Source organism: Eriocheir sinensis, chromosome 20 (genome assembly GCF_024679095.1).
Source record: "Eriocheir sinensis breed Jianghai 21 chromosome 20, ASM2467909v1, whole genome shotgun sequence".
NCBI classification, from domain to species: domain Eukaryota; kingdom Metazoa; phylum Arthropoda; class Malacostraca; order Decapoda; family Varunidae; genus Eriocheir; species Eriocheir sinensis.
The window spans coordinates 2,049,490-2,076,082 of NC_066528.1; positions in this window are offsets into that span (position 1 = coordinate 2,049,490).

Consider the following 26,593-nt stretch of genomic DNA (forward strand, 5'->3'; position numbering starts at 1 on the left):
CGTAACCTTTAGAAAATATATACGTATAGGTAAAACTACTAACCCCCTCCCTCCTCCCGCTCCTCCCCTCAGAATAAATGAAGGCAGGTTAGAGAAGGGGGCAGGGGGGGGGGGGCAGCTGGCCGCGCCTCACCTCTGTAGTGTGTCGCATCTCGCTCCCCAGGGGTCCAGAAATGTCGTTTTTGGTGGCGCATCTTAAATTGAATCTGAGTTATGTTTCTGGCGTGTGAGGGGAGTGAAGGGGATGGGGGGTGAGAGGGAAGGGTGTGTATGGGGGGGTGAAGGGGATGGGGGGTGAGAGGGAAGGGTGTGTATGGGGGGGTGAAGGGGATGGGGGGTGAGAGGGAAGGGTGTGTATGGGGGGGTGAAGGGGATGGGGGGTGAGAGAGAAGGGTGTGGGGGGGAAGAGTGTGTGTTTGGGGGGTTGTTAAGTGTGTGGGTGTGGGGGGGGTTAAGTGTGTGTGTGGGTGTTCAGACGAGCCACCATCCCGTCTAGGCAAGCTGTACAGTTTTCATGAGTAGGCTACGGGGAGTGAATGAAGCAACACTCCCCTGGACGTATGCTCTCCGTTAGTAGTAGTTATTTTTAAGGGCACTGGCAGGCGGGGCGGGGCAAGGCTAGGCAAGAATAGGCAAGGCAAGGCAAGGTAAAGCAAGGCAAGGAAAGGCAAGGAAAAGCGGGACAAGGCGGGGCGTGGGGGAGCGGGGTGGGGCGGGGCGGGCTGGGGCAGGGCGTGGCGGGGCGGGGCGGGTCGAGTGGCGCGGGTAGGCAGGGTCGGGCGTCGCGGTGGACCTGCCATTCGAGTTCATTTGGCTTGGAGATGAAGTTGACGTGAATTAAGTTACATTAAGGACCATATTTGTTGTAGTACGATAAGGGCTACACTTTACCTGTCTCATTGTCTGTCTGTCTACCTGTCTGTCTGTCTGTCTGTCTATCTATCCATCTTTGTAAATATATGTATGTATGTATATATGTTTCTATCTGTCTGTATTTATCCGTCTACTTATATATAATTATCATAGTTTATTTGCTTTCCTCCTTAAGAATTAGTCTCATCTATCTATCTCTATCTATCTATCTATCTATATCTTATTCTCTATCTATCTATATAGCTATCTGTATCTATCTCTGTAAATAAGTATGTCTATGTCTGTCTTTATTTTATTCCTTTACTTCTATACGCTTGTTTATCTGTTTATCTGCTCACCGCCTATAAAAATCAGCCAGCGCCAATAGGTCGTAAGGCGTGCACGTTATGGCGCTGGCGGAGGCGCTGCAGGGAAGGTGGTAATGTGGGAGGCAGGCGCGTGGCGGCGGTGATGGCGTTTAATAACAGTGTTAGGGATTGCTTACGGCCCTCCGCTGGCTCATGAAGTAATGCTGAGGTAATGAGGAAGGGCGGGAGGGCGGGAGACGATATTGAAGAATAGGGAAGGAGGGAGGTAAAGTAAGGAATAACTGTGGATAAAAGTGTTAGGGAAAGACGTAGGCAGTGTTAGGGATTGCTTACGGCCCTCCGCTGGCTCATGAAGTAATGCTGAGGTAATGAGGGAGCTGAGGGAGGGCGGGAGGGCTGGGCTGCAAGGGGGAGTGTGTGGTGAAGGGAAGGTTAAGTAAGGAATATAAGAGGTGGAGAAAAGTGCATTTGGGAAAGACGTGAAAAGGTAAAGCCACTAGTGAGGGAAAGACATGTAAAGGTAAAGTAACAAGGAACAGAGAGGGTGAGAAGGGTGTTAGGGAAAGGCATAGAAAGGTAAAGCCACAAGTTAGGAAGAGACGTGTAAAGGTAAAGCCACAAGTTAGGAAGAGACGTGTAAAGGTAAAGCCACAAGTTAGGAAGAGACGTGTAAAGGTAAAGCCACAAATAAGAGACGAGAGGGGAAAAAGTGCGCAAGGGAAAGACATGAAAAAGTAAAGCTATAATTTAGGGAGACGGTGTAGAGAAGTGGAAGATAAGGGAACAAATAGGAAAGTAGACAAATAGGTAAATAAATAGAAATGAGAAGAGGTAGAGACAGGTAGGCAGGTAGGTCGGCAGGTGAGCAGGTGAGCAGGCGTTAGCATTATGATTAGCATGATCTCTGGGCCTTACATAACCCGGTGACGCTTGAGGCGGAGGGGAGTGAATAGCGGGAGAAAACTGGGTTAGGGGGAGACGGGAAAATATATATTAAATTCCGCCGCCATGTTGCCTCTCTTTCTATCTTCTATCGATATTTTCATGCTGACTGCTCTTCTGAACATGCTAACTGCATGCCTCCCCCCCCCTCCCACGGCCCCGCTGCACACGACTTTCTACTCATGCTCATCCCTATACTGTCCAAACCCCTTATGCAAGAGTTAACCATCACCTCCATTCTTTCATCCCCTTCACTGGTAAACTCTGGAACAGCCTTCCTTTGTCGGTATTTCCTCCTGCCTATGACTTGACCTTTTTCAAGATGAGTGTATCAGACACCTCTCCACCCGAAATTGACCTCTCTTTTGGCTACTCTTTACTTTATCTTTTATGGGAGCGGCGAGTAGCGGCCTTTTTTTGTACTCTTTTTGTTGCCCTTGAGCCGTGTCCTTTGATGTAAAAAAAAAAGTCACGTGTATAGTTGCTGATGATGCTTCAAGACTCTCCTTCCTCCAGTGGCTCTCGAAGTAATGCTAAGGTCGTGAGGCTGGAGATGGTGTAGTGAAGGGGAAGGGAACGAATAACAGAGAGGATGAAAAGTGTTTTAAAGAAAGATGTGGAAATATACACACACACGTTGGTAGTTATTAGTGATGTTATAAGGCTGTCCTCCCTCCTTCCTTCCTGTTCATGATGCCATTACTATTTTTTTTTCTTTTTTTTCTTCTTTTTTTTACGTCTCTGCCTATTGCGCCGGTAGGTTTGCTTGAAGGGCCTGGATGGTATTCGGCCCCAGCCCGTCATGGCGCAGGCAAGTGTTTATAGTGGCGCCATCTTCTCTTGGCTCATGCTGCCCCCCGGAACTCGTTCTTGATTCTTGGACGGTTTCCTCTAGAGTCCGGGTTGATGGTGGACTTCAGGACAGCATGTGGGTAGTTTTAAGCCACTCGGCAGTGACTGAAAAATCCGAGGTGGTAGGGTGGGGATTCGAACCCGTGTCGTCCATCACGTGGTGAATATGGGCCCAGCACGCTACCTCTTCAGCCACCGCCTATCCTGTGTGGTGCCGGAAACTCCACGCCAGTCATTAGTATAAAACATGTTAGCTTAGTTGAGCCGAGTCAGGTCAGATGTTAGGATTAGTTAGCCAGTGTAAGTCAGGTTCAGTAATGTTAATCCAGTGCCAGTTTCCCAGATAATTCCAGTTCTGATGAGGAATATGTAAGTGTGTCAGGGCAGGTTTGTTTACAGTGTTGGCGGCGTGTAAATAGTAATCATAAGCATAACAAGTTGGTGTATGTAGCCTAATAAGTACTGTTCCCACGCTTTTATTTAGCCCGTGGCTGCATTTGCGTCTGTCCACTCTTGTCTGCGGTCGCGGTGTACTAAAAACTGTAATGAGCTCTGGCAAGGTAGATACAGAGTGATATTGTATTATTGTGCTGGACTAAACTTTATTCCATACAGTTCCTTTTACCTTCACCCTTTGTGCAGCTTATGATATGCAGATTATGTAACGCGATGAGCTCAGAGGCCACGCGCAGCTATTTAATATGCTACCATTACATTCATATCTATCTATCTATTTATATCTTTCTCTATCTATCTCTTCATTTAATTAACATTTTTGAGCCGTTTAAATCTTCAGTGATGGAGTTAACAAGGAAAAAACCTGTGAGTGTGTTTTATATGTAGCTGTTCGTCTCTCAAAGTTATTAAAGGTTCATTTTAATTACAAGCCCCGCGCGGCGTGAAGGGCGAGCAGCGAGCGGGCTATGGCAGGAAGAATATTTTCACGTGTTTCAGGTCTGTGTTATTCCCGTCGGAAACTCAGTCACGCAGCTCCTTATAATTACATCACGTTTTGTTTTTGTTGAAAGATCTGTAAATATCTTCAACGAGAAACATCAGAGAGCATATTTTAAGTTGTATGTAACCCGTCTGTCAAAGTTATTACAGAGACCGTATTAGACGATAGTTATGCTGCTTATGAAAGGCCAGTAATGCAGTTTAACAATGAATATAAACACGATAATTGGCTCTTTTAAAACTAAACTATCAACTAAAACTCCTTAAACCTCAATAACACTAAAATCAAACTCCCTAAACCTAAAACTGATCTCTAAAAACTGGTCACTAATACTCCACACGTGATCAGTACGAGCAAGCATGACTCACTCACTGCACCGCCCAGGCTTCTGACGTCCCAAGGTTTTCAGCGGCGTGTTAATTACTGGCGGCGGGGCGTGGAAGTATTGCGTCCCCCGAAAATAAGCTAATGAACGTAATGCAAAGAACCGCCTCGCTAACCCAATCGAGACTGCATGAGCGTGGAGGGGAAACTGTGCTCGATTATAATTCCGTAAAACCTGGAAAATATGGACCAATAGTGTAGGAAGGGAAGGGTGGAAGGAAGGTAAGGGAGGAAAGAAAGGGAAGGAGAGGGGAAAGGTAAGGAAGGGAAGGGAAGGGAAGGGAAGGGAAGGTGTGGTCGGGAGCTTATTGGAAGGAAATAAACTTGATCTGTGCCGGAAAAATATAGAGCTAATAATGCCACTTGTATTGCCACTGAAACCACCATTACGACAACCACCACCACCACCACCATCACTACCTCCACCACCACCATTTTTTTGTAGTCGACAATATGTAAATTCTTTGCTTTCATTTCCACCCACCACCACCACCACCAGTAGTAGTAGTAGTAGTAGTAGTAGTAGTAGTAGTAGTAGTAGTAGTAGTCGTAAAAAGAATAATGATAATAACGATTTCTACTATTATTACTATTTCATTATTTATTTATTATTATTATTATTATTATTATTATTATTATTATTATTATTATTATTATTATTATTATTATTATTATCACTACTACTACTACTACCAATACTATTACTACTATTACTACTACTACTACTACTACTACTACTACTGCTGCTTACATAGGAATGCATAGGAAGAACAGGCACCAGAAGACCTGTCGGTCTATGGCGAGGGTGTCTGTTTACTACCGCTACTACTATTTTTTTTATAGTAATCTACGTGTGATAGGACAGGACAGAATAGATTACTACTACTACTGCTACCACTACTACTACTACTACTACTACTACTGCTGCTACTACTATCACTACCGTACTATTTTTGTTATTACTATTATTTCGCGTGTGTAATTATTTGTCATATTTTCGCCTTTTCCGCGTCACGTTTCATCAGTAAAATCATGAAGCGCATTTCGAAACCTTTGCGTCATCACTTATGCAACGCTGGAACAATAGTGAGCACAGATTTTCAACATGTATTTCCCGTAATTTTGTGTATTACCTGTCTGTATATTCCGTCTGTCTGGCAGTGTGTGTGTGTGTGTGTGTGTGTGTGTGTGTGTGTGTGTGTGTGTGTGTGTGTGTGTGTGTGTGTGTGTGTGTGTGTGTGTGTGTGTGTGTTATCTATCTGTTTGTCTGTCTCTGTATGTCTTTATATCTCTTTGTTTTCTCTATATGTATCATGTCATTCTGTGTCTGTCTGTATTTTAGAGGCAGAGCAAGAAGTGGCCTAGGTTTTACTGGAGGTGACTGTATGTATATGTATATATGTACCGTACGTCTCTCTCTCTCTCTCTCTCTCTCTCTCTCTCTCTCTCTCTCTCTCTCTCTCTCTCTCTCTCTCTCTCTCTCTCTCTCTCTCTCTCTCTCTCTCTCTCTCTCTCTCTCTCTCTCTCTCTCTCTCTCTCTCTCTCTCTCTCTCTCTCTCTCTCTCTCTCTCTCTCTCTCTCTCTCTCTCTCTCTCTCTCTCTCTCTCTCTCTCTCTCTCTCTCTCTCTCTCTCTCTCTCTCTCTCTCTCTCTCCTTCCTTTCTTTCCCCTTTCCCCCCTTCTCTTCGACCCTCGTTCCGCCGCCCCTCCCCGATCCACAATAAGATACGGGTATTAACTTTAATAAAGGGAGGATGAAGAGATCAGGCCAGAGATAGGTATCCGTGCGACACTTGCTACACCGAACGTCGGGCTGGAAGTTAGCACGTGCCGGGGCGGGCGGTGGAGAGGAGGTAAGTTCTTAGCTTGGAGAGAGAATGTGATTGTTTTCAGATGTAAAGGATCTAAACATATTCTAAAGGATATACGATATGGGATATAATGTGAAAGGTAATTGATTTCTTACGTGCTGCCCATAGCGCCTGTGGAAACTTGAGGGGCCTCTTGGGCGACCCCAGCCCGTTAGTGGCGCAGGCGAATTTTATTTATAGTGGCTGCCGTCATGTGTGACTCTTGCCTGGCCCATGCTGCCCCCGGTGCTCCTCTTGCCCGAAGCCGCTGAAGTTAGTGTTGATTGAAGACTTGGGCAGCATGTAGTTAACCTTCCGTCACTCGGCGATGGTTTGAAAATTCAGCGGTTTTCGGTGGGACTCGAACGGGGTCCACGGGGTCACCACGCCCGCACACTGAGCACTCGGCCACCACCTCCCCAATTAAAGAAAAAGTCAATTAATTTAAGGAATATAAAACTAAAGATAACTGATTTAAGGAGTGAAAGGGCTGCACCACCACACGCTCACTTGGATAATTGCTGGCCGGGGCGACTGACTTCTTTTCTCACCTCTTCAGAGTCTTGCGTTCGTAGAGGTTAATTTTGGGAGCGGCGGCGGCGGGCGGGGAAAGGGTAATAGGAGGTAATGGGAAGGTGAAGGAGGCGGAATGGATGGCTATTAGAGGAAGGGGAGCTGAGGAGGAAGGCAGAGGATGGGGTGAGTATAATATGATGGTAAGTGTTTTCGTGTTTCAAGGGGATTGCGGGACATGTTTTTTTAGGCGCTTAAGGCTGTAAGAGCTTCGGCCCGGAGTTTAAGTTTCTTCGTGTGTATATCACGGGAATGGGTGACCTGTTTCTTTAGGCGATGAAGAGCGGCACTAAAGCAGCGGGGCCCGTGATTATAGCAGCGTGGGGCGGGAGGGAGGAACAGGCGGGGAGATTTACCCGAGCCACTGAGTGTTTTAGAGGCGCCATCGTTAACACTCAAGGCCCATTAGTGTGTTGTGGTGACTTTAGCCACGATGGTTTATAATGACTGGCGGGGCGTCGGGGGAAACGTGTAAAACTTGACTCCTGGAACAGTAGCTTCGGTTATGCTTCTCTGTCAGTGATATAACCCAATGAACAACTGTGTTTCTCAGATCGTAACTAACATGGAACGTAAGCATGGAACAAGAAACGTAAAATAAGAGACCTGCGTGAACGGGTGTCAGATTGAAAAAAAAAATGTCCCCAGTAGATGAGAGTTCACATGTGCTTCGAGAAATGGCATATCCCTTAATATCTTCCTATGTCTCTTATGATGTCCTTTTATACGATCCTTGATATGCCCCTCTTTCTCTCTCTCCCCCTCTCAACTCCTCCCATCCAGCATCACTTGTTAAGCCTGTACGTACTCATCCCCGGCCTTGTCTCCCAGTGGCTTAATATCTCCCTATGTCTCTTAATATGTTTCTTAACGACCGCTAATACCTCCCTCCTCTCTCCTCGTCTTTCCCTCTCAACTCCTCCTTCCTTTCACCGTCACTCGTCAAGCCTATATACGTGTTCCTACCAGCGCAGCGGCTTAATGCGTCGGCGGGTCGGCCAATAATCCCTGTAGCTGTTAATTTTGTCTTTATTGCTGAGCCCTGAGGAGCAGCGAAGACTGAGGATTGAGGGCCGTTCCAATAACTTCATTCTCTATTAGCTGAGGAGGCGATGAGAGGCCGGGAGATGAGGCGAGGAGGAGGCGGAGGAGGATGAGGAGGAGGTGGTAGAGGAGAGAGAGAAAATGAATAAGGAGGAAAAAATGGAAGAAATGAAACAGGTAAACAAAAAAACAAAAACAAAGAAAAAAGCAAAAATTAAGAGGAGGAGGAGGAAGAGGAGAAAGAGAGGAGGAGGAGGAGGAGGAAGAAAAAGAAAAAAAGTAGAAGGAGGAGGAGGAGGAAGAGCTGGATTAAGATGAGTTGCAAGAAAGAGGAGGAGGAGGAGGAGGAGGAAGAGGAGGAGGAAGAGCCATAATTTAAAACAGTCACACCTCAAGACGTGAAGAAATAAAAAAAATAAGTAATAAAAGGAGGAGGAAGAAGAAAGAGGAGGAGGAGGAGGAGGAAGATTAAGAAGAAGAGGCATATCGTCAGTTCCCGGTAGGCAGGCAGCGGCGGCGAGCCCATCCCTCCTCCTCCTCCTCCTCCTTCTCTCTCTGCTTGCTCTCCTTGATAACTCGGCCCAAGATGACATTAACTCCGCCGTCCGTTACTTTCACTGGCTGGTAATTTTGGGTGTTAGCGCGCCGTGTGATGTTACGCTAAAGGCGGCTTTACACCTGGCAATCCTGGCCGGCAGTACAGCCGCGACGATCTAGCGGCTAGACCAGCTGGGTGCTCTCGGGAGCAAGTACGTTCACACGTGGGAGGAGCCGCCGGGAGCATCAAGACGTGAACTGCTAGTAAATGCAAGGGCATGAATTCATCCTAGACACCCCAAAAGGCTACTACCATATCTTAAAACCACAATGAGTTTGGTCCATTAGCCTAATCTTGTAGAAATACTTTAAGTAAACGAGTTTTATCATAAGTAGTATTGATTGATTAATTGATTGTTCATTGTTGCATTTAACAACAAAAGGAAGGAGGAACATGCCATCGCAACCCCAGGCATTACATAGTGTGATTATATAATACACGAAAATAATCGTTCCTTACCTCCTTCGATATCTCGCAAAGAGATAAACATTTATCGTAATGTTGCTGCCACTCTTTCAAAAGTTGTTTTGCGTAGACTCGGCAAACTCTCATACAGCTTATCTTGTGGGTCCCACAAGTATCTATGCTGCCTCACTTCTTCTAGCAATGCCACCTCGGCCTCTCGGCTCCAAATCTTGTTGTCTGTATCTGTCATTTCTTGTTTTATTGGCGCCGACATGTTGTTCCCAGCCGCCAGTCGGCAATACAAGACGGACACGCTCAGCCGCAGAGAACTTGCCGCGAGAAGGGCTCCCAGACCCAGACCCAGACCAAAAATGCTGCCGGCAGCACGTCGCGGCTGTATTGCCGACCAGGAATTGCCAGGTGTAAAGCCGCCTTAATTCTTCCCGGAAACAATGGCAGTGAATGGTTTAAGGAAAGAAGGAAGGAGTACGAGTACGGGAAAGAGAGGAGATAGAAAGATAGATATAGAGGAGAGGAGATAGATTGACAGTTAGATACATAGACTGATTGAACAATGGCGCTGAATGGACGAACGAAGGAAGGAAGGAAGGAAGGAGTAAGAGAAAGAGATAGAAAGGGAGGAGATAGATAGATAGATAGATGAAACAATAACCCTGAATGGACGAAAGAAAGAAGGAAGGAGGACGAGAAAGTGACAGAAAGAGAGGAGATAGATAGGTTGTTAGATAGATAGATAGATAGCTGGAATGACGGTAAATGGACGAAGAAAGGAAGGAAGGAAAACGAAAAAGAGACAGAGAGGAGATAGATAGATTGTTAGATAGATAGATAGATAAAACAATGGCAGTGAATGGACGAGGGAAAAAAGGAAGGAAGAAAGGAACGCAAGAGAGAGAAAGACGTGGAAGAGAGGAGAGAGAAAGACAGGTAGAGAGAAAGAAAAATATTAGCCCAGATTTGCCTCTTTGGAAATTTGGCAGAGAGAGAGAGAGAGAGAGACTCATTTTAGTCCTTCTCAACATAACCCAAATGCGTGCTAGACTTTTCTTGCTCGTATTTCTTTCTTTATTTTATTTCACTTTTACGAAACATTTCAAGAATTCGTGTGTGTGTGTGTGTGTGTGTGTGTGTGTGTGTGTGTGTGTGTGTGTGTTTCGTCTCTCTCTCTCTCTCTCTCTCTCTCTCTCTCTCTCTCTCTCTCTCTCTCTCTCTCTCTCTCTCTCTCTCTCTCTCTCTCTCTCTCTCTCTCTCTCTCTCTCTCTCTCTCTCTCTCTCTCTCTCTCTGTGTGTGTGTGTGTGTGTGTGTGTGTGTGTGTGTGTGTGTGTGTGTGTGTGTGTGTGTGTGTGTGTGTGTGTGTGTTAGGTTACATAAAGTTGCAAGGTGAATGGGTGAGGAGGAAGTAGTGTATCGAGGTTTAGTAGAGGAGGAGGGGGAGGTAGAGGAGGAGGAGCAGGAGGAGGAGAAAAAAAAGGGAAGTGAGAGAAAAAAAAGCATGCAATTTAGTAGAAGACATAGATGGAGGAAGAAGAGGAGGAGGAGGAGGAGGAGGAGGAGGAGGAGGAGGAGGAGAAGGAGGAGGAGAAAAGAAGGGAAGTGAGAGAAAAGAAAAGGCATGCAGTTTAGTAGAAGAAATAGAGGAGGGAAACGTGTAAGAGGAGGAGGAGGAAGAGGTGGTGGAGGAGGAGGAGGAGGAGGAGGAGGAGGAGGAGGGTGAATAAGAGAGGGGGAGTAGAAGGTTGACGTAATAAATAAGAGAGAGAGAGAGAGATGAAGCAGAAAAATCATGTAAGGATGAACACCAAAAGAAAATAAAGAAAAGAAAAACGAGAAATTAAAAGACGAAGAAGAAGAAGAAGAAGAAGAAAGAAAGAAAGAATGTGTTAATAGAAGCAGAGAAGAAGAAAAGAAACAAAGAAAAGAATAAAAAAACATACAATGGAAAAGAAAACAAACAAAAGAAAGAGACAGAAGGAGATGAAACACACAAGATGAGGAGGAGGAGGAGGAGGAGGAGGAGGAGGGACATGAACACAGGAAGTCATTTCAGAAAGCAAAGAGGAAGGAGGAGAAAGAAAGGGACGGAGGAGGAGGAAGATGGAGAAGAAGAAGAGGAGGAGGAGGAGGAGTTTAAGCTTATAGTGAGTGTGTCTCGCTAACCAGGCATGCGGGCAACACACACACACACACACACACACACACACACACACACACACACACACACACACACACACTTTACTAAATGAAAAATCTTGCGTGTCAAAATTTTTACCCAATTTTTAAAAGAAATTCTTTGATAAAATACATACTGGTACACACACACACACACACACACACACACACACACACACACACACACACACACACACACACACACACACACACACACACACACACACACACACACACACACACACACACACACACACACACACACACCTCTTTTTTTTTTCTTTCTCTTTCTTTTCTTTCCTTTCATTTTCTTTCACTTTCTTTTCCTTTTAATTTTTCTTTCATTGATTTATTCATTTATTTATTCATTCATTCGTTCTTTCCTTTCTTTTCTCATTTCTTTGCTTTCTCTCTTTCTTCTTTCTTTGTTTCTTCCATTCAGTAATTCGTACATTCATACATTATTTTTTGTCTTTTTCTCTTTCTCTGTCTCTATCTATCTATCTATCTATCTACCTTTAATATCAAAGCCTTAATACCTTTCAATATATTCTTTAATCTCCCCTTCATACCGCTGACCTCCCAACCCCTAACGAATGCCCTGTTTCCGTTAGGTCAAGTAGCTGTCCGCCTCCCTTCACTTCCCTTCCATATCATTAGCGAGTCTCCGGCGTCGTGAGGGAACTGCGTGAGGGAGGGTCGTGAGGGAAGGCTGGCTGGGTCGTGGGTCTGCGGGCTTTTGTTCTCGGTGTTGTGGGCGTTTAGTGAAGGCGTGGAGGGAGTTGTGGGATTGATGTGTTCGTGTGTGTTGGTTGCTTTATATGTTTTGCTTCTCTTGTTGGTTTAAATTGGTTAAGGTGTTGCTGTAAGTCTTTCCTTTGGCTGGGCGTTTAGTGAAGGAGATTCTGAGACCGTTATAAGATTGATGTGTGTTGGTTGCTCTATATATTTTCCGTTTTTTGTTGCTCCTAATCAGTTATCAGGGTTAGTTATATGTTACATTAGTACGTTTTCTTTAGTAGTCTGTCTTATTTTATTCCTCCTTGTATTGGTCGATTAGTGAAGCCTCTGAGCGAGTTAAAAAAGAATGTGTTGGTGGCTCAATATATATTTTGTTACTCCTAATCAGTTTTCAGGGTTAGTTAGATGTTACATTAGTACGTTTTCATTGCTAGTCTGTCTTATTTTGTTCCTCCTTGTGTTGGTCGATTAGTGAAGCCTCTGAGCGAGTTAAAAAAAATAATATGTGTTGGCTGCTCTATATATTTTCCTTCTTTTGTCGCACCTAATAATTTTTCAGGGATGGTTAAATGTTATAATGGTATATTTCTCTTCGATTTTAGATTTTTTTCACAGTAAAGGAAGCAGCTCAAGGGAAAAAAAAAAGGAAAACAATGAAAAAAAAAAAGCCCGCTAATCACTGTTCCCATATAAAAGAGTAAAGAGAAGGGCATTGCCTTTTAATGTCCCTTCTCTATATTCAGTTTCAACAAGTTCTCTGTAATGATTAGATATTTTAACCCATTCATTTTCAGTTGTCAGTCTTTGTTTTATGCAGTTCACCTTGGTTTAACTATTCATTTTAAGTAGATTACGTCAATAATGAGCTGTGCCCTTTAATATTTCCATTCCTGTATTCATTTTCAACACGTTCTGTTTTTTTATGATGATATATATTTAAATCGTGCATGTTCATTTCATTTCACAGTTCTCCTTTGTCACGTCGGTCAGGTGTTAGGTCAAGGTTTTAATCAGACTGCAGGAACGAGTGACTTGCCTTCTTTCCCTCATCTCTTTTCGCTGTTGTTTTTAATCAGACTTCATTGATCGTTTATAGTGTTTTGCGCCTCTGGCTCTTCGTTGGAGCTCCGTTATCAGATCCCAGCCAGTCACGTTTTTCAGGGAGTTTATGTTGAATCTTTGCTCCAATTCTTTCCCTTTGTTTTGTGTGTGTTGAATTTCTATCGCTGTCTGATCTTGTGATACTTTTTCAGGCAGTTTATGTTGATTTTTTGCTGTAATCCTTTCCCTTTGCTGTGTGTGTTGAATTTCCATCGTCGGTGATATTCCAATAGTTTTTTTTTCGCTCAGTTTATGTTGAATCTTTGCTCTGATTCTTTCCCCTTTTTGTGTGTTAAATTTCTATCGCCGGTAAATATTCCAATGCGTTTTTAGTGTCCAGTTTTCCAACACATGTGCCAATCAGGCTCTCAGTTCAGTGAGGTAAAGAGGCGAGATAGTTTGTATTATATTGTTGGAGAAGCAAATACTACACCTGTGATACGTGCATTCATCATTGTATTAAGGCTCTCCTGCTCCTGAGTGAAGAGACTATCAACTATTTCCAAAGGCCACACAGGAGATTAAACGTGTTCCCATGAGTGTTTCTTCACATTCATGGTGTGGAAGCCTTGTCAAACTATCACTAGGCTCATTAAACTACCCTTTGAAACACCAACAAAACCTCTACGAAAGCCTTACCAACTGTAGGTGTGTAAGTCCTGAAGTGTTTGGGCATATGGGTGCAGAAGCTAGGCTCATAAAATTATCCTTTGAAACTCCAACAAAACCTCTACCATAGCCTTTGCAAATGTGGGTGTGTAAGCTCCGAAATATTTGAGAATATATGGGTGGAGAAGCCTTGTCAAACTATTACTAGGCTCATAAAACTACTCGTGGAAATACTAACAACCTCTACGGAAGCCTTATCAAATGTGTGTGTGGGTGTGTTTAAGCCCCGGAATGGTTAAGAATAAGCCTGTCATGTATTAGGTAGCCGCCCAGTGTTAAATTGAATTTATCACTAGGCTCATAAAACTACCCATGTAAATACTGACACAACCTCTACCAAAGTCTTACCTAAGGTGGGTGCGTAAGCCTTGAAATGGTTAAGAATAAGCCTCTCATGTATTAGGTAGCCGCCCAGTGTTAAACAAGAAGAGTAACGTGGCAGAAACAGCTGGAAAAGGAGGAGGAAGGAGGCGTGAAGGAGAGCAAGTTACGTCCCTCGCTGATACTGTCACTAAAACGAGCGAGGAAGGAACAAGGGGAAGGAGGGAAGGCAATTGTGACGGCGGGGCGAGAGAGGGAACGCGTCAGTATTAATTTCCGGGCGTAAATAGCGACGTAATGTAAAGATGCTGCGCCGAATGGATCCCGTAACGAGGAGATGCGATGGCCGGGCTTTGAACGGGATGCTTCTTTCTCTTTGCCTTCCCCCGCCGTTCCCTTCTTTCACTTCGCGTTTCTTTCCTTCACTCAACGTTCCTTCTCTTTATTCAACGTTCATTCCCTTCGACTAACGTTCCTCTTTTCATTCCCTCACTCAGATGTCCTTTTTACCCAACGTTTCTACCCTCCATCCAACGTTTTCTTCCTTTCCCCCAACGTTTTTTCTTTTAACCCGACGTTCCTTCCCTTCACTGTCTTTTTCCTTTCCTCTTCCACCGCTTTTTTACGTCACCCAGCGCTGCCTTCGTCCCCCAGCCTTCCCCCGTCCCCCAGCGTTCCCTTATCAACATGTCCCTTTCTTTCCTTTCCCTCACGTTCTCTGGTTACAAATGTTCACTCATGTCAGCCAGCGGTCCCGAGCATGTCCCGTCCTTCGTCCCTGCCCCCTCCTCCACAGGTTACCACTGTTTCCCCGCTAACATGTTCCGCTGTCCGCCAATATTCCGTCTGCTGGTCCGGCGGCGCACTCTTCCCCCTTCTCCTGGCACCAATTTGAAGGCCATTGTCGTCCTGTCACACATCTCGCCCGTCACCGCCTCGTCTGGCCCTCCTCGCCGCTGCTGGGCCGGGTGGCGACATCTAACCATTGGAGTCCGGCATGGTGTTGGTGGCCTGGTCTCTGTGATGCTTTTTGTTTAGGGAATTGATGGGGTATAGTGGTGGTTTTTGTATTGGATGGTTTGTCTAGCATTTTTTTTTTTTTATTAATTCTCAAGCGTTTATTGTTATAGTCCTTGCGACGTTTAAGCCACTGGGTCTGGGATGGTGTTGGTGGCCTGGTCTCTGTGATGCTTTTGTTAGGGAGAATTGATGGGGTATAGTGACATTTTTGTTGTTGGTATGCTTCTTAACTAATCGTTTTTGTGTTCTTGCTCCTAGTGACTGTTGTATTCTTTAACGTTGTTTTGCTGCTGCTGTTGAACTTTGGTGTTTTTCTCTGTTAACACTTCTATTAGTTTGGGTCCCTTTATGAGGGGAGGAGATAAATTTATTGTTATTTTGGATACAGCATTAGGTTTTGAGTGTTAAAAGCCTATAAACGAGCCATTATCGTGCTCGAATTTGGAAGGGAAGGGGCTATTTAATATTATACTCTGGTTACAGCGCTGGAATTCAAATGTATAAGCTTACTGACCTACCATCATCGTGTTCTTTAAAGGGGGAAGGGTCCATCTCTTGTTACTGAGGTCACAACGTAAGATATTAAACGTTCTTCCCACTAACGTGTTCTCATATCAAGCGTTCCTGTCCCCTAGCGTTGTTCTCCATCTACTGATTTGCTTCGACCTTCGTTACAGCGTTGTATTTTAAGTTAATCCATTTTCGTATTCTTTTGTCTTCTAACTCCACCCGAAATTTACCTCTTTTGGCTAATCTTTAATTTTTACTTTTTTGTGAGGGGGGAGTGGCGAGTTTTTTTTTTTTTTTCCTACTCTTTTTGTTCCTTTAGCCGCATCCTTTGATGTAAAAAAAAAAAACTATTGCTATGTTCTGACCTCTCCTGAATTACATGTTACTTTTTTATCCCCAGTCTTAATCCTATATATTTGAAGAGTTGGATTCCTCGTAAGTGCTTTAAGTATTGTTGCTTCCACATGCAGTTATGGTTCCTCTTAATCTTCCCCAAAAGATTCATCGCCTCGTGACTCAAGATGGTGCCGCGGCATAAGCTTCTGATTAATCAACCCAATCAGATCCAATCGTCTGTCCTTGTGTCTTTTGTTGCTCCTGTTTTCTTCACTTCTCCGCGTCTTCCTTTGTCAACTGTTGTTTCTTCACACACGTCTTGCTTCTGTTTCCCTCGTCTTCCGCATCATCTACTGCTTCTTTATTCCTTCGTACCTTTACTCCTCTTCTGTTCCCTCATTTCCATCTTCCTTTTATTCTTCTCCTTCGTAATCTCTCACTCTACAACCATCTAACCTCTTATTCTCGTTTTCTTTGCAGTCAGCTGTTTCTTTACTCCTTCTTACCTTTATTCTTCTTCTGTTCCTTCATCTCCATCTTCCTTTTATTCTTCCATTTTCCTTCGTAATCTCTCAGTCTACAACCATCTAACCTCTTATTCTCTTTTTCTTTGCAATCAGCTGTTTCTTTACTCCTTCTTACCTTTGTTCTTCTTCTGTTCCTTCACCTCCATCTTCCTTTTATTCTTCTTCTGCTCCTTCATTTCCATCTTCCCTTTTTTCTTCTATTCTCCTTCGTAGTTCTCACTCTTTATCCATCTAACTTCTTATTCTTCTTTTCTTTGCAATCAGCTGTTTCTTTACTTCTTCTTACCTTTATTATTATTCTGCTTCTTCCTTTTTCCTTCTGTTCTTCTCTTTTCCTTTATCATCATCTTGTTTCTTTATCCACGTCTCAGCTCTCTTCTTCTTCCTTCTCTTTGTCACCTGTTCTTCTTTACACCTTTCTTGCCGCCATTCCTCTCGTCTCCTTTGTCATCTCTTTCTCTACACTCTCTTTGCCGCTATTCCTCTCGTCTTCCTTTGTCTGCCTACTGTTCTCTTTCACCTACTGACCCTCTTACCTTTTCCCCTTTCACACACGCTTCTATTACAGTTCGTTGTACTCTTTGTAGTGTTGTTGGTAGAGTTGTTAGTCATTGTTCGTGTTCTTGTATGGTAACGAAGACCCGTATTCTCAGACGCCTTCGGATCTCACTACAGCTGTTTCTAATGGCCACAAAGGAGGTTAGTCGGGTTCATGGTGCAGAAGCCTTGTCAAACTATCACCAGGCTCATAAAACTACTACCCATGGAGATACTATACACCAGGGCTACTCAACTGGCGGCCCGCGGTCCGAATCCGGACCTTATGAGTGTTGTAGCTGGACCCCCAAGAAAATATTCAACTTCAGATTTACATGGTCCTGGTAGTGATAGATTCTTGCAGTATATTTCCGACTGTCAAGGAAATACACTGCAAGAATCCATCATAGACTTTCATAATGTAAAATTATTTTGCTACTCCTGGGCAGAGCCCAGCTGTCTAATATTAATCGGATCTCTGCATACATTTGTACTTGTCTAACTGGACCTTTGCTCATAATGGTTGAGTAGCCCTGCTATACACCATATCTCCGTAGGTTCATATTCTCAGACGCTTTCGGCTCTCTCACATCTATTTCCCAAGGCCACAAAGGAGGTTAGTCGGGTTCTCGTGTTTTTTTTTTTTTCACGTTCATGGTGCAGAAGACTGTTAAACTATCACCAGGCTCATAAAACTACTGCCCAGGGATACACTAACACCACAACCTCTACGAAACACACACACACACACACACACACACACACACACACACACACACACACACACACACACACACACACACCTCTCTGTCTCCTCGTCTTTCCCCTTCACTTTTTAAAATGACATTACCTCCTCCTCCTCCTCCTCCTCCTCCTCCTCACTCCTTTAATTCACTTGCATTCCGTCCCTTCGTCAGCCATTGTCCAGTCATCAGTAACTGTCCCTATTTTTAAGTCTTTGTTCCGCCTTTACCCTTTTCTCACTCACGTCCACAGTCATTTAAAGTCCCTCGTTTTTCATCAGTCATATCAAACGTTTACATTTGCTACTCATATGTCGGCTTGTACTCCTCTTTCTCAGTTCACGTTCCTTAAGGGGCTATTACACTGGGCAAATTTTCCGTGGATCTTCAGTCAAACCACGATTTTCGCTGGCGTGGTTCTCATATTTCCGTGGTTTTCAGACGTTTCCACGATCTTCCAAAGCTACCGTAGATTTCACCGAAGGACGACGGTATTACTCACCATCATCATCAGCAGCAATAACAAGAAACAAATGAGAACCACGCTAGCGGAAATCGAGGTTTGACTGAAGATCCACGGAAAATTTGCTCAGTGTAATACGCCCTGTAGTTTGTTGGCCTTTGCTCCTGCCCGCCGCTGCACCGTCTCTCAGCAGCTCACACTCGGCCAGCGTCCTATAAATCACATGTTATTTTCCTCGTGGTAGAGGCTCTTTGGTGGGTCTCTGGTCTGGTCTGGGTGATTAGAGCTCCCGATCCTCCTGCTCCTGCTGCCTTATCTGTTTCGACGTTTGTGTGCGGCCGTGCGAAGGAGCCTAGTGTGTGTGTGTGTGTGTGTGTGTGTGTGTGTGTGTGTGTGTGTGTGTGTGTGTGTGTGTGTGTATAGGGGGAGGGGGTAGGCCAAGAAAGGGAGAGGGAGAGAAGGAGAAATTGAGGGAGTGTAGGAGGGAAGGGGAGAGGAGGGAGAGGGAAGGAAAGAGAGAAGGAGAGAGAGAAGGAGAGAGAGAGAGAGAGAGAGAGAGAGAGATTACCTGGCGTTCATTAGGCTCCTCATCTATTTTTTTTTCCTTCTCTTTTTCTCTTCATTTCCTTCTGTTCTTTTTTTATCATTGCCATTATCTTTTCCTCCTCCTCCTCCTCCTCCCTCTTCTTTTTCTTTTTCCTTCTTCTCTTTCTTCATATCTTTCTCCTCTTCCTCCCCCTCTTCCTCCTCTTATAATTTTGTCTTCTTCCACCTCCTTCTTCTTCTTCTTCAGATCCTCCTCCTCCTTTCTCTTTTCTTCATCATCTGCCTCTTCCTTCCACTGATCCTCTTCCTTCTCCTCTTCTTCTCTTTCATCTTCCTCCTCTTCCTCTTCCTCATTCATTTTCTTCCACCTCCTCCTTCCACTTCCTCCTTCCCTTCCTTTCCTTCTTTCGTCTTCCTCCACATGCTTCTTCTAGTAATCCTCCTTCTTTTTCATCTTTCTTTGATCTTCCTCCTCCTCCTTCTTCTTCTTCTTCTTTTTCTTCTTCTTTTTTTTCTTCTTCTTCTTCTTCTTCTTCTTCTTCTTCTTCTTCTTCCTTTTCTTCTTCTTCTTCCTGGGTGGAAAGGCCCTCACAAAGACCGACTGCGAAATCATTCAGAAAGACCTCAATCACGTTATCGAATGGTCGGAAAAATGGCATATGTTTTTTAATGCTGACAAATGCAAAGTCATGCACATTGGGTTCCAAAATAGTAACCACACATACATCATGGATGGGAAACCTCTGCAGGCGATGCAGGAGGAAAAGGATCTTGGAGTCACTATCAGCAGTGACCTGAAACACGCGAATCACTGTAAAAAAGCATACATCAAAGCCAACACGATGCTCGGGTTCATAGCGAGGAAGTTCGAGTGTAAAACACCAGACGTGATGCTATCCTTGTATAATTCTATGGTAAGACCGCACCTCGAGTATGCAGTACAGCTCTGGTCTCCTAATTACAGAAAGAACATTGATTTACTGGAAAAGATTCAACGACGCGCCACAAAGATGATTCCAACCTTAAGGGTTCAACCGTACGAGGAACGACTCAAGTGACTCAATCTCTTTACATTGGAGAAAAGATGCCTTCGAGGGGATATGATTCAAGTCTTCAAGTATCTGAAAAAGTTCAATAACGTCGATTACTCCAAAGTCTTTGAACTGCAAACCAACTCAAGAACTAGAAATAACGGCTTACCCATTGAGTCTAGTTAATGTAACACAGACATTGGAAGGAGTTTCTTTTCAAACCGAGTCATCCGCCACTGGAACAATCTTCCCTCAGAAGTAGTAAATGCGAATACCATCAACTCCTTCAAATATAGAATCGACCGTCATTTCGCTGCGTCGGGAGAAAACTGAATAACGAGGTGCTTTCATCTGCTCCTCAATATCGAGGTGCTTTCATCTGAGCCTCAATATCGAGGTGCTTTCATCTGCTCCTCATAATCAAGGTGCTTTCATTTGCTCCTCAATATCGAGGTGCTTTCATCTGCTCCTCAATATCGAGGTGCTTTCATCTGCTCCTCAATATCGAGGTGCTTTCATCTGCTCCTCAATATTGAGGTGCTTTCATCTGCTCCTCAATATCGAGGTGCTTTCATCTGCTCCTCAATATCGAGGTGCTTTCATCTGCTCCTCAAGCCCCAAGTGGCTGTCGAGCAGATTAAATCACCTAAGCGGGCGACATCGTAATGAGCGACTAGGCTCTCTGTTGCCTGCATTTCCATGTTTCCTCCTCCTCCTCCTCTTCTTCCTCCTCCTCCTCCCTTCTTCACCGTCCCGCCATTCTTCTTCAGGCCGTCTTTATTATCATTATAAATTCCGTCCTAATCCTCCGTGCCGCGTTCGGGGGTAACTGCTGCCATTATATTATTTTTTTGTCGCTCCTTCTCCGCCTCATCCGCCTCATTATGTTACGCTCAAGGACGCTCTGCCGCTCTCACGTGTTGGGCCCAGCGTCTCCACCACCACCACCAGGGGCCGTCACTACCACCACCAGGGGCCGTCACCACCACCACCAGGGGCCGTCTCTACCACCACCACCAGGGGCCGTCTCTACCACCACCACCAGGGGGCGTCACCACCACCACCACCAGGGGCCGTCACCACCACCACCAGTATTACCTGACCAAGACCACCGTCACCACCACCACCAGGGGCCGTCACCACCACCACCAGGGGCCGTCTCCACCACCACCACCAGGGGCCGTCACCACCACCACCAGGGGCCGTCACCACCACCACCAGGGGCCGTCACCACCACCACCACCAGGGGCCCTCACCACCACCACCAGTATAACCTGACCAAGACAACCGTCACCACCACCACCACCACGGGCCGTCACCACCACCACCAGTATTACCTGACCAAGACCACCGTCACCACCACCACCAGGGGCCGTCACCACCACCACCAGTATTACCTGACCAAGACCACCGTCACCACCACCACCAGGGACCGTCACCACCACCACCAGGGGCCGTCACCACCACCACCAGTATTACCTGACCAAGACCACCGTCACCACCACCACCAACACCACCGTCACCACCACCACCAGTATTACCTGACCAAGACCACCGTCACCACCACCACCAGGGACCGTCACCACCATGCATCAGTATTACCTGACCAACACTACCGTCACCACCATCACCAACATCACCACCACTACCACGACCAGCATCACCACCATCTCTGAGTTCTACCACCACCACCATCACCACCACTACCACCACCACCATTACCTAACCAACACCACCATCACCAACACCATCATCACCAACACCACCATCATTACCACTACCAGCGTCACCACCATCTATGAGTTCTACCACCACTACCACCACCACCACCTTCATACCCTCACACAGAGAAAAATGGGAGGATATATTCAATGCGTTTCCTCCTCCTCCTCCTCCTCCTCCTCCTCCTCCTCCTCGTCCTCCTCCTCCTCTTCCTCCTCCTCCTCTCTCTCTCCTCCTCTCTCCTCTCCTCCTCTCTCCTCCTCTCTCCTCTCTCGTGTTCGTATTATTACTCTTATTCTAGCTTTCCATCATTGCCTGCCTCTCTATTCTCTCTCTCTCTCTCTCTCTCTCTCTCTCTCTCTCTCTCTCTCTCTCTCTCTCTCTCTCTCTCTCTCTCTCTCTCTCTCTCTCTCTCTCTCTCTCTCTCTCTCTCTCTCTCTCTCTCTCTCTCTCTCTCTCTCTCTCTCTCTCTCTCTCTCACCTTTTATCTCGCTGTCTCTATTCTATTTCCAACTCTATTATCTCCACAACACTATCACACACCCGGCGCCTCTATCTCCACAAATGTACTTACAGGACATGAAGAGCGCCCGTGCATACACATTTCCCTGATGGTGAGTTGCTACTATTTTTGCGCTGCTCTTTTTTTTTTTCAGTACAAAACATGAAGTATTTTATTTTCATTAACTTTGTTTTTTAGGTTTATCCGTTGCCCGGGTCATCGATAATCGCCTCATTAGCTTCATCACCATCAGCCACTCACATCATCCGCTCTTTGTCATCAGGATTGTTTTTCCTTTGCGGTGTGGCAGTATTACCGCCTCCCTGGTGCGTTTCCTCCTGCCTACGACTTGAACTCTTTCATGAGGAGAGTATCGGGACACCTCTCCTCCCGAAATTGGCCTCTTTTGGCCACTCCTCTCAACTCTTATTTTTTTTTATAGGAACAGTGATTTAGGTGCTTTTTGTTCACTATTGTTCCTCTTTTTTGCCCTTTAGCTGTTTCCTTTACTCTAAAAAAAAAAAGTGGTTCCCGTCCCTAACTACGAATCTGCGGGCCAGGGTTTGAATCCCTCGTCCTGGGCAGTCGGCGTGCAGTCCATCCAGCTGTTCATCCTTACTTTCGGGCTGGTCGATAAATGGGTACCTGTGGGGAGAGAGAGAGAGAGAGAGAGAGAGAGAGAGAGAGAGAGAGAGAGAGAGAGAGAGAGAGAGAGAGAGAGAGAGAGAGAGAGAGAGTTATGTTATGTTTTGTTACGTTGGGTGTTGGTTCCATAATAATGTCATGTACGTTAACGTTTCTATATTGACAGTGTTGTGTAGCAGGAGCCTCGAGGTCTCGTTCTGGGGTAATTCTCCACACACACAAATATAAAAAGATTGGAATGTATCGACTTTTACCAACACCAGTGTTTGTTTGTTTCGCTAATTTTCTCCATAAACAAAAATAAACAAATATATTGACTATTTTTCCTACAACAGTATTTTTTGGGGGTAATTTTCCCCACACACCAAAAAATAAATAAGAAGATTGAACGGTATGGACTTTTACCAACGGCAGTATTTTTGTCGTGTTGGATATATTTGCCGCAAAATAGAAATAAAAAGACTAAAATGTTTTGACTATCTTGGTGGTGGAGATGGTGGTGGTGGTGGTGTCCCATATAGAAACACAACACAACACCACACACCACAACACTACACTACACAACACAACACAACACAACACAACACAACACTACACAGCAACACTACACAACACACCACAACACAACACAACAACACAACACAACACAACACAACACCACACCACACCACACCACACCACACCACACCACACCACACCACACCACACCACACCACACCACACCACACCACAACACAACACAACACAACACAACACAACACAACACAACACAACACAACACAACACAACACAACACAACACAACACACCACACCACACCACACAACACAACACAACACAACACAACACACCACAACACCTCAACACACCACAACACAACACAACACAACATAACACAACACACCACACCACAACACAACACCACAACACAACAACCCAACACACCACAACACAACACAACACAACACCACAACACAACACCCCAACACAACACAACACAACACAACACAACACAACACAACACAAGACCCCAACACACCACAACACAACACACCACAACACAACACCACAACACAACACCCCAACACACCACCCCAACACACCACAACACAACAACACACCACAACACAAAACAACACACCACACCACACCACAACACAACACAACACAAAGCACAGGACAGGAGGAGGACGATGAGGATGCAGCAGGAAAGCACTCATCATCATCATCATCATCATCATCATCATCATCGTCATCATCGTCCCTTCCCGTAGCGGCGGCAGGCAGTCCGTTGGTCACGTTGCCGGCAGGAGCGAGGTGCGGGCCGCCGTTCCCACGAGAGCTGTCCGTCGCCCGCCGCCGCCACGCACTTCCTATGTTTTTTTACTTTCTGCTCCCAATTCTTCCTTCTGTTGCTCCTCCTTCTCCTCCTTTTATAATTTTGTCTTCCTCCATCTTTTTCCCACTTCTTCCTTCTCCTATTTTTCTTCTTCTTCTGTCTCCTCTTCTTCCTCCTTTACTTTCTTTTTTCTTCTTCCATCTCCTTCGTTATTTCACTGATCCTCCTCCTCCTTCTTCTTCCTCCTTTGATCCTCCTCCTTTTCCTCCTCTTCCTCTTCTCCTCCATCTCTTCCTTCTCTTCCTCTAACCTTCTCTCTCTTTCTTTTCTTCTATACCTCCTTTATCCTTATTCCACTGATTCTCCTTCTTCTCCCACTCCTACTCTTCCATTTCCTTCTTTTTCCTCTGATCCTTCTCCTCCTCCTTCTCTTCTCCTCCATCTCTTCCTTCTCTTCCTCTAACCTTATTTTTTATTTACTTCTACCTCCTCCTTCTCCCACTCCTCCTCTTCCATCTCCTTCCTTATTTCCTTTTTTTTCTCTGATCCTTCTCCTCCTCTTTTCCTCCATCTCTTCCTTTAACCTTCTCTTCCTTCCTTCGTCATCCACCTCTTTCATCCTTATTCCTCTGATCCTCCTCCTCCTCCTCCTTTTTTATCAAGGGTATAGTAAGAAGAGGAAGTGGGTTAGTGGCGGAGGTACAGGTGGGGGAGAAGGAAAGACAATAGGAGTGTACAGATGTGTGGCGTAGGTTCGTCCGCCGTCACCGCCGCCGCCGCCGTCATAAACATTGCCTCGGTCTGTCCGGCGTGAATATGAATGAGCCGCACTAAACTAATCGGATACACGAGTGGAATTATCGCCGTTTAATGATTGTGTGGATGGAATTTATATGGAAATGAGACGCGGTGGGCTCCGTTTATTATGTTTTTGTGTTTTTTTGCATTATTTAGGTCTGCCGGTGAAGTATTGGTTCGTATTTTTCAGACGCTTTTGACTCTCACAACAACCATTACTCAAGGCCACAAAGGAGGTTAGTCGGGTTCTCATGAGTGTTTTTTACGTTCATGGTGTTGAAGCCTTGCCAAACTATCACTAAGCTCATAACACTACCCATGGAAAATTGGAAATACTGACACCACAACCTCTACAAAAGCCTTATCAAACGTGGGTGTGTAAACCCTGAAATGCTTGAGAATATAGGCTTAGGTTTGATAGACAGATTTAATCACCTACACGTTTTCAGATGAATGTTTAAGTCCATATTCTTTAGCATTTCGAGCTACACACCCACAACTGATTAGGCTTTCATAGAGGTTGTGACAGTACTTACATGGGTAGTTTTATGAGCCAAGTAATAGTTTAACAAGGCTTATACACCATGAACATGAAAAAAATACTCCTTTGTGGCCTTGGAAAAGAGTTGTGGGAGCTAAAAGCGCCTGGGAATACCTATACGTAGAAACACACAGAGTAAAAGTACAATGCAGTGGCTGTGTGACGTCTACAAATTGCTCTGTAGATTGGGGTGTCCGAATATTTGTTTTACGTTTAGTGCTGTCGGTCAGAGCCAGACAGACAGACAGGCAGCGTGGCGAAGGAGGCTGTGGCGGCGAGCAGGGTACAGAGAGGAGACCGTGTACTTCTCTGTATTTTGGTGGCGAGGGTAACGAGGGAGGAGGCTATGGTGGTGGCGGGGACACCTGTTGGAGTTAAGGGGACTCGTCTATACTGAGGCAAATGGTTACAGATAAACCATGTACCTCTCTGTATCTTGGCCACGTGGGTAGGGAGACAGTGGAGGCTATTAGAGTTGCTAGCTTGCGGTGGCTGTAATACGTGGAGTAAGGGGAAGACCTGTTATGAGTCGACTCGTCTCTACTGCGGCAAATGGTTACAGGTAGACTGTGTACCGCACCTCTTTGTATCTTGATGGCGAGGGTAGCGAGATAGTGGTGGCTGTGATGGTTGCAAACTTGCTGTGGCTGTAACATGTGGAGAATGGGAAACACCTGTTGGAGTTAAGGGGACTCGTCTCTGCTGCGGCAAATAGTTACAGATAGACCGAATACCTCTCTGTATCTTGATGGCGAGGGTAGCGTGATAGTGGTGGCTGTGAGGGTTGCTGACTTGCGGTGGCTGTAATACGTGGAGAATGGGAAACACCTGTTGTTGTTAAGGGTCTCTACTACGGCAAATGGTTACAGATAGACTGTGTACCTCTCTGTATCTTGATGGCGAGGGTAGGGAGGTAGTGGTGGATGTGATGGTTGCAAACTTGCTGTGGCTGTAACATGTGGAGAATGGGGAACACCTGTTGGAGTTAAGGGGACTCGTCTCTACTCTGGCAAATGGTAAGAGAGAGACCGTGTGACCGTGTACCACTTTGTTCCTCGGTGGTACAGGCGAGCGTGGCGAGGGTAGCGAGGCACCAAGACCAAGACCGTGTGACCGTGTACCACTTTGTTCCTCGGTGGTACAGGCGAGCGTGGCGAGGGTAGCGAGGCACCAAGACTGCTGTAATTGTAACACGTGGTGAAGGACATTGCAAACTTATAACAAGATCAGTAGGAATGGCGAGGCAACGAAACAATGATATAATGCTTGCGAAATATATCTCGGAAATTATTATTACTTTATGTATTTTATTATTAATTTTGAACTTGTTTTTGTAATTTTGTTTCTTTTCTTCTTACAGGTGAGTTGACGTGTGTGTGTGTGCAGAAGGAAGGAAGGAAGGAAGGAAGGAAGGAAGGAAGGAAGGAAGGAAGGAAGGAAGGAAGCAAGGTAAGAAGGAAGGAAGGAATTATTGTTCATATTATATTATTAACTTGTTCTTCATCCTCAGTTACTACTACTACTA